General features: G+C 38.2%; 1 protein-coding gene across 7 annotated transcripts in view; it reads left to right on the top strand.

Annotated features, from left to right (window-relative positions):
• Window positions 1–844: 844 nt before the first annotated feature.
• nrxn2a (neurexin 2a) overlaps window positions 845–9,444 on the top strand; it is a 169,197-nt gene continuing 160,597 nt past the window's right edge. For 3 of the 7 annotated variants that reach the window (XM_008427077.2, XM_008427080.2, XM_008427072.2), the window contains exon 1: window positions 850–1,267. The gene's annotated coding sequence lies outside the window, so the exon portion shown is untranslated. Of the gene's footprint in view, window positions 1,268–9,444 lie in introns of all 7 variants that reach the window. The other 4 variants (XM_008427078.2, XM_017308569.1, XM_008427082.2 and 1 more) reach the window with 3 other exon arrangements.

The following is a 9,444-nucleotide window of genomic DNA, read 5'->3' as shown; positions in this document are numbered from 1 at the left end:
ATCTTAAAAAGAAACCAACTAAAATTGAGAATGAACTGCAATTTGCACCTACCTACATGGACAAGTCAAATCTCTTGAGGACAAAAGAATTTGGAGAAAACAGGGTGACTTTTTTTTTTTCTTTTTGCCCTGAGGACATGAATCACAGATACAAGAGTTAAGGTGAGGCTTCAGTGATCCAGCTCTCATGCTGAGGCGTCTGTTGCTTGTGGAGCTCCTGCATTATGCAAAGTGACTGGTAAAATGAATTATTGTTACCTTCAGATTCCTAAACTTCAGCACAAATTAGCTGCGTGATAGTTGAAAGTTGGGTAAGAAAATTCTCCCAATCATATGTAATGAATAAAGTGACATTAGGCTTACTAAAAATGTACATGAATTAAAAAGAGACGTTTGTGTTCATCAATAATGTCTAGTGTGTTACCAGCTGAAATACAGATGCTTCTAGTTTTTTTTAATAGTATTCTAACCGGAAGCAGTTAAATGTTAGCTTTCGCCTGTTTAATGGAGGGATAAAAAGTTATCCACCCAAAAAAGGCAATAAGTGAGTAAAAAGTGGTGAGTCGTGGCTTGCACCTTGCTCAAGGGCACTTTAGCAGGATGAGAGGAGGACGTGGGGGGCTGATGGAGGGAGAGGAAACGGGAAACATGAGATGCCTCCTGTATCATGATACCTGATCATGGCAAATTAAAATACACCCGCTCACAAAGCAGCTAGGGGTTACGATCCCGCGTGGTATATTTATACGCAGTTTAATCCTCCATGGCAACGTTGATGTTGTAGTTTTGATGGGGGTGCAGGATTGGTCAACAGCAGTTGACCGCGCCCTCAACCTTATAAGCTACCTACTAAACTATTACCATCAAGTGTCGGGGGAGAGGGGGATGACGGCTCTGCTGCTGCTGCTGCTGCTGCCCTCAGTGCGGCGGAGGAGAGAAAGCATCTTTGTCTGCACAGAGCAGCTCTGCTGGGCTTCCCTGCCTGTCTGCTTTCATCTACACAGCAACATCTAAAGATAAGGGAGATTCTTTCTGAAAACGGGGTTCGCGGATTCATCTGCCGCATTCATCTCTGCTGAAATTTTCGGACTTTTCCTCCCCGTTTCCTTCTCTCTTCATCTTTCTCTCTCTCTCTCTCTCTCTCTCTCTCCATTGTGCTTTCCGGGTTTTTTTTTTTGTGTGTGTGTGTTTTTTTTTCTGTTGTCTTGCTGGAATAATCCAACCCTCCCTTCTGTATCCATGTGTCGGATCGCTGGATGATGCACAGGTAAATGACACCGCGCACCTCCTACACACAAACGACCTTACGGACGGAGGTAATTGCTTCTTTTTTTTTTTTTAAAGCATGCGGCAGCGGAAAGCCACGTTATACACGCCGTGTATTTGTGTTTAAAGCTGCGAGGCTGTGCTTCTTTTTTTTTCCTTCTTTCTTTCTTTCTCCTATGTCAGTGATTTGTTTTCTGTTTCAATTCGGGGGCTTCTCATTTACTTCTTCTTCGGTGTGTCTTTTGGAGATCTCAGTCTCTATGCAGGTAAAGGTGATCTGATTTCTGTCAGATGTTTGCATATATTTCCAGTCAGCTCAGCTGGGTGGAAGAGGACAGAGGTATGGCTTCAAAATCCCAGCACGGTTTTGCGGATGAGGTCGCCTAATTGCGTGCCGGAAGACATGCCCCGTGGTTGGGCTGTACATGCACCACATACTGTGGGGGCTTTTCCTTTGAATGCATACAGAAAACTGGCATGATTTCAACAGATCCCACGTACCAGGCTGACTGGTGAAGATGCTAAATATTTTATGGGGAGGAGGAGGGGGAAAAAAAGGAAAAAAAGTGAAGTTGAGGTGGTCTTTGAGTCATGCAGCAGGCAGGGCCCTTGTCTGTAAAATGCTCGAGGTAGCCCATTTATTATTGAGGGGGATTTTGTGCTATGTGCCAGAGGACCAGCTACTTTAAATAAAATAAAAACAGAAGGAATGAGAGAGGGAGCAGGGTGGAACAGTTGCAGCCAGTTCAGCTCTAAATATGATAACATTTGAGAAAAGTTGCTATTCCTTCCAGCGTTTATGGTTGCAAAAATCAAATTGTGTGGTTTGCATTTTAGGAGGTTGCTTGTGGTTCAAATTACAGCTTGTTCTCTATCTTCTTCGAAATACATTTGCTTTATTTAATTCTCGGTTCTAATTTACAACCCCGCACATTATAACTAGATTATTGTGACTGAGCAGAGGGAAACAGCTTATTTAATCACCACCTATTGTTTATGGGAAGGCACAAATTGTCATGGTGCACTGTTTGGATGTGACTTTCCTCCTCGCTGGTGTTTGTTTTTACTTTGTGTATCTTTTGTGTCTTGAATATTTTTTTTTATAGAACAGTAGTGACTCTGATCACAGCTTGATGTTTCCCCCTTAATAATTAGATTAATTTATCCAGAAACTGAGGGGAGGTGCCCAAGGGGGCTGCTGCCGCTCTTCTCAAAAGGAGTGTGGTTGCCCTCCTTGCACCTCCTGCAAACCAATTTGCTTTGCAAATTCAGCTCCACCTGTGATCTGATGCATACTGTTACTTGTCTTCGTCAAGTCGGAACAAAACATCCAGCTCGGGACATTAGGCAATAAACGAAGTTGGGTTCACAAGAACACAACAAGCTTTTTTTTTAAAGATATTATTAAGCAATAGTATTACTGGTAAAAAAAAAAAAAAATCCTTACTTTATATATTATTTATACAAATAGAGTAATCTCATAGTGTTTGAAGAATCTCTAATCTAGGTTGGATATTGAAAATGCTCCTTTTTGTGTTTTGACAAATAGAGCAAATATTTAATTGATGTCAAACTTAAATCTCTGCAGTGTAGAATTACCCACTTTTAGTTTTTTCAGTTCAAGTATTTTCGATTTTCAACTAGAGATGATTAAATATAGTCTTCAAAAAAGTGCAAATGCAAAGATCAGCTCTAAAGCAGATGCTAACTTTAGGATAGTTAGCAGCTCATAGTTATCCAGTCGCTGTATACTTCTATTGTGTACATGTAAGCTGTATTTTTCTGTTGGACTCTCCTTCAGTGCCTTTGGAAAATAGAGTTGTCGGTCAGCACAATGCAGTTTCTTTTTCTACCGAGTCAATATAACAACATCTGGTTACATCCCTAAATTGTTGACTCCAAATCAAATCAGAAACAGTTAAGATCAATTTAATCCTATACAAACTGTGTAATGGACCTTTAATTTAGCACCCATAGGAATCTCCGAAGCAGATGGGAAACATTGCGTCATTAGTGGCTGATGGCTTTGCACACACTGTAGTCTCACAGTGCTTACAAATCATTTGTGTCTTGTCTATAAGTCTTTCAATGTTTCTATACTGTGCACCCAAATGCTACCTGACCCATTGCCAGAAAGTAATGAGTGCTTTTGTCCCAAACGGAATAATTTTTTTAGTCGATTCTGGCAACAAGTAAACTCAAGAACTACGTCCTAGCTTACAAAAAAATAATAAATACATAAATACAATATATCCCACCATAAACACAAGAGGTTTGTCAAGGTTCAACAAAGTTTTAAACAGTTAATACATTTTTCAGTGCTGCCCCACCTGTTGCTGCGCATTGATGGTCAGCTGACACCCTGATGCTTTTCAGACACATAAGGCAAAGTCGATCTTCTGGAAATATTTTTAGATGCTGCATACTTTTTCCAGTGGTGAAAAGTATAGAGTATCATTGTGCCTAAGCTTCAAAACAATGATAAATATTATAATATTGCAACCAATATGTTTTACTATTTCAGCAGTAGCAGGAATAATTGCTAGTTTTCTGTTTTACATAACTATAAAATCGTTTTACACATCTTTGGTCAACGTTACCGTACCATTAGATTGTCCTACCTGCCCAGGCCTACTGGTTACTGGGGTCAAGCTTAAAGTACTGACATTCATATCATGTTCATAATAGTAGCTTACACTTACCTCACTAGATAAGGTCACATCCCAACAGCAACCACTAGATTGCGCTTTTGGAGACAGACTTCGTCTCGCTTTGATGAGAAATATCATGGCGTTTTAGTAGTGCAAGGACCTCAGGTTTCATTGAGTAGAATGACCAAAATAAATGATTTTGCAAAGAAAGAAAAGGCTGAGGGACCTCCAATATGTGACCCACATGTGTAGCCACTTTACCATGCAATCTGCCACCGCCTCGTCTCAAGACAGCACTTTTTTTTCCCCTTCACACTTTTAAATCCCAAAAGCTGTAGCGGACATACTTGAATAATGCTGGTCTAAAATATGTTGTTTGTTTTCCTAAACAAAAACTGCATGGGAAAAAAAAGGAAGTCGTGGGTTATACTCATTCAAAATGAGGAATTGCTAAGATCATAGTTAAAGACTTTGGTGAACTAAGCTTTAGTTGCATTCAGATTCTTAATGGATTGAGCAATCTTACAGCTTAGTACTACAATTCAGATTTTTAAATCAAATTTCAGCTTCGCTTTTACTCAATGTGTTAGAGCCAGGATTTCTCCCATTACTCAGTTGCTATTTTTTGGAGGGGGAGGAGCTTTCAGGGCCACACTTTCCACACTTGTGTGGCTATGATCTGACTCACAAGGCATCTGCTTTCATTACTGCCTCCAATAAAATGTGAGAGTTTGGGAAGGGTTGGGCGTTTAAGAAAGAGGGAAATTGTGTCGCTGCCGCCATCACAGCGACTTATCTAACACCAAGTCATTGGAATCATTTTTTTTTAATAATAATTTTGTAATATATTTTTTTCCCAAAGCTATTAGAATGTGGCAGATCACATAACTTCACTTTTATTTGGTTGAGCCTTTTTTCTCCTGAAGGTATTTGTTGTCTATTGGAATGAAACAGAAATGCAAAATCAAGAAATAACATAAAGCACCAGCTAGAACGCAGCGAGAGATGGGTGACTTGACCAAGGAGACTGCTTGAAATAACAAGAGGGCAAAGTTGACGTGGTGTGCGTGGATGTTTGTGCGTTTTTCATACATGTGTGTCACAGCTCAATGGCTTCAACATGCATTCTGGGGAAGCGGAAGGTTACAGATATTGTGTGGCATTGCAAATCGTGTCGCTTCCTCTTTATCATACCCCATCAAGGTCATACCCACAGACTGAAAGTGGTGGCCCTGGCCTTTTCCACTCCTGGCTCTGGCAGAGGAACGGGGCCCGCGGACCACTGTTGCTTCTAATCAGGGCTGACGCGTGACTCAGTTGCATGCCAGCTGCAGAGCCAAACAGGGATTATGTCCCTGGATGATGAAGACAAAAAAAAACAAAGGTCACTGTTGAGATCTTTGTCTCTCTACACCTTCGGGGAGCTCGAGTTATTTCATCATTTGTGCGCTATTTTCTAATGAACTTTGCACCACAGAATGGAACAAATAGTAGAAATAAAATAGAAATCTTTTACCCAGTACAAGTCATATAGCCAGAGGGCTGTATAGTTAGAGTTGTGACACCAGCAGCATAGTGTTGGTTAAATTATAATCTGGGTCATTGTGCCACTTGTTTCAAAGGGTAGAAACAAGGATTTAAAACATTGTTATGCACAGCCGAAAATCACAGGGCACGGACCCCCTGCCCTCTTTCCTGGGAAAACTGGAGCGTTATGCCACAAAGTATTTCACTGTAATTGTAACTATATCATTTTAAACCGTTCATTATGCATGTTAGGTGCATGTGGTAATTACAGATACAAAACAAGTCCTTTCAGAACTTTGAATGTTTTTTTTTTGTTTTTTTTCCCCTCTCCTACGCCTCAAAATGCTATATATGCTACAGCCCACTCAACTGACTGGAAGCGTGTCAGATGCTGCTGAGAACTAGTAAACAGATTTTTTTTGTAGTAGTAGTTAAAACAGGGCAGGATAAAAAAAAAAAAAAAAAAACTTTTCCCAGGCAGAATAAAATATGCACTTTGCCTTACCTTGCACTAGACGTATAATAAAACGTCTAACTTATGAGACAAAACATGTAAAGAAGATGCATGAAATTGGACTTGAGAAAACATGAGATGATGAGTATTTTTGTTGAAACAAAGAACCCAATTTTTTTTCACAAACATTTGTGTTGAATATATAGTAGAGCCCAAAGTTGGCTTGTGTATTTTTTGCACCTATCTAATCTAGGGTGCTCCTCTTGTATCAAAAACTACCTAAAATGCTTCCTTCTGTGTTTTTATAAATGGACTAAAGGTTTCATGTCTATTTTAAAGAATCTGTCTGCAAAGTTGAAATATCCAGTTCAGGTCTGAAAAACCTAGTTGTTTTTGATTTTGAACTTAAGCTGACCAAATGCAGTCCACACCAATTAAACACTGAAACATGCAAATGTGAAACAGATGCTAACTTAACAGTGAGCTAGTTGTGGTTTTCTTACTGCCTATCATCCTGTCACAGTGTTTTTTCCCCCTCTACTTTCATTTTAAATTTGTCCTTTATGCATATTAAATGTGTGGAAATTACTGATGCAAAACATGTCCTTTGAAAGCTTTGAAATTTCATATTGCTCTCCTATACTTCGCAATCATGAGGTGCAATATCTTACAACCCACTCACCTGACTTGGAAGATAATTATTGCTTAAAAGTCAGCATCAGGCATTTTTATTTTAGTTATTTATTCATTTTTGCACATTTCCCACTCAGAATAGACAAATGCTTTGCATTTAGTTTTCTCCATTAATGCTCCATTTGGGATATAATAATACATTCAGCTCACAGTACATGACATTACACTATTGGTTCACAAGAACTTGACAAGATGAGATTTAAGTAATATTTTTGTTGTCGTTGTTTTTTAATAAATATAGTAAAGATTTCAGAAATTAATGTGTATAAAAGAGTATATTTAATATTTCAGTCCATGCTTTGCTTATTGCAATTTTTATTCTTTTCCAACTGTAAGGTGACCCTGGTGCTGAACAAAAATATTTTGTTTTCACAAACACAATAAAGATTTTCTAAATGTAAGACTGTTTTCAAAAATGGTTCCCAAATATTTTTGCTTGCCCACAAAATGGGAACGAAAGTGACTATTGTGGTCACTGTGATTAATAGCCGAGTACGTGACGCCAAGCATTGCGTGAAGTCAGTTAAAAAGATCTAATACGACAAATCAAACATCTTCCAACATTCTTTATCTATAAGTGATGTTAACAGTAAGAGCATAAATATTTTTGACATGACCATTTTCTTCTTATTTTTGTTTGGATAATTTATGAAGATAATCTGTTTAGTGTGCAATTATCCATGTCTGTCTTTCAGTCTTTTTATATTTTAATCTTTAGTTGATCTTTAGTTCTACACAGCACTTTGAGTTGCTTTTAGTATGAAGAGTGCTCTATAAATTTGAAATGGGTTGATTGATTCATTGATCAAACAGTCAGTCAGCCCAGATTCATCTGGCCATTCAAAGTTTAGCTGCTAATAATGCTAAAGTTAGCATCTGCTTCCAATGTTTAACCAGAAGCAGAATATTTTCAGATTTTTTCTTTTTTTTTATGTTCTTTTGGAACCGAGTAGCATATTGTTTTCAGTTAAAACCTTTATTTATTCCATCAACACAACATCTGGTGTGACATCTGATCATACCTCTGCCTTGCACCAGCTCCTTATCGCAAACTGTAAAATGTCAGCTGGCAATCAGTTGAGATCAATTCAATCCCATGCAAGTGTTTATCTGATACACCTTAGTTAAGCTCAAAAGTCAGGTTTTAACACCACAATGCTTTTAATTGAATCATTTTTTACACCCTGTACCCTCCAGAATGTCTGACAAAAGCAGTGAACCATGCTGTTGAGGCCCAAACAGGGGCCTTTTGAAACATGAAGAAAAATAATAACTTATTTGCATATGCAGCAGCTACTGATTTTAAAAGCCTGATTGGTCCTGCCATATATCTGTGAAATAATTGACGGTAAAATTGCCTGTGATTTTCACCACAGGTGGTACAGTAGGTGGAAAGGAACGAAAGGCGGTCTGTAATTTTCCGTAAGCACAATGCTACTTAGGATTCATCAAAGGTTGTCAGCGGAGTCTGTCATACTTGGGAGACACGGTGACAAAAATGTCTCTTGAAAAGCTCAGCTGTTGTTCATTAAGTATGTGCATGACAAAAATGTACCCGGTCAGATTTTTCCCCGACATCTTGCACTCAAAATGGAGAGACATTTATATGTGTTACGTGTTTTTTTTTCTGTCATAATCTTTTAATAACACAGATGCTGTTAGGTTGAAGTTGTTGTTGTTTTTTTAAATAAGCCACATAATTTACGTAGGGATAACGTGAGAAACATGTTGCATGTGGAACCTAAAGTTTGATTTCCCTTCATCCTGGAAATTTTACTCTATTCTATTTTGCTTAACTTAAATACATTTCCTCCTACCCCATCGAGCAGCAAAATTTTGTAACTGATGGACTCCTGAGGTTGACACCACAGACTCCAATCAGCTCCAGTCTTGATTAAGAGGCTATTGTAGGCCAGTAAAGTTTAAAAAAAAAAACAAAGTAATGTAAGTGCTCATTACACCCTTTTTAACTTTGTGATCTGCTATAATCTTACTAAAATATCATAGAGTAATGGGTTCCGAGAGTGCTGATTGAAGGGGATATTTATTCACTGAAGACGTACAGCCCTCTAGTTAAACAAAGTGGCTTCATCTTTCAGCGCCATTCAGGCATCTTTTGCACATTCAAAAAGTGTTGCATTACATTGCAGATGTAGGAATTTTTAAGCCCATCCATCTTTGTGACAGAATGAGTAAAAGGAGGCTGAAGCTGCACTGTTAAGCAAAAGGTGCCTAGGCAGCATAATCGGTGCCCTTAGTGAAATAAAACACAACATCACTTTGTCAAGACATACGTTGTGCCGTTAGAGTGCTCAAAAAAACAGCAATTCTACAAGGACCAAATCTGCTGCTGGAAGGAAAAGGATTTGAGTCTGCAAGAATAAAAACTAATGCAGTTATAGTATTGCTTTGAATTAGTATTTTTTTTTGGTTCTGGAGAAATGGTCTTGATTTTCCTGATATCAAAATTAAGGATGCACCAAATGTTCAGTTGGCTACCAGAAGCAGATGATCTTCAGCTTGACTGATTTGATTGCTGTTAAACATAAATACAATTTAAAATGAGTTACAGAAAGCGTGAAATGTAAGAAGGTGCTAATGGAAAAAAAATGCTATGAAGTTTGTTTGTTACTGATTGTATTTCTCAGCGCTGGCTGATTGGCTGAGGATTCCTTTGTATCTATGACTTAAATAGTTAATCTTTTCAAATGTAATTAGTTATGATTTGAGGCCTAGCAAAAATGTGCTTGTCCTGTGCACTTTTGTGTTTTAAGTCATGATTAACTGCAGAAAAAAAACAAAAAAAAAACATTTAGCAGTTTTAGGGCAGGTCATATTATTTATATATATATA

The sequence above is a fragment of the Poecilia reticulata genome, linkage group LG14, assembly GCF_000633615.1.
Source record: "Poecilia reticulata strain Guanapo linkage group LG14, Guppy_female_1.0+MT, whole genome shotgun sequence".
NCBI classification, from domain to species: domain Eukaryota; kingdom Metazoa; phylum Chordata; class Actinopteri; order Cyprinodontiformes; family Poeciliidae; genus Poecilia; species Poecilia reticulata.
Note: the sequence above shows the minus strand (reverse complement) of the source record. Positions and strands in the feature narration are given on the sequence as shown.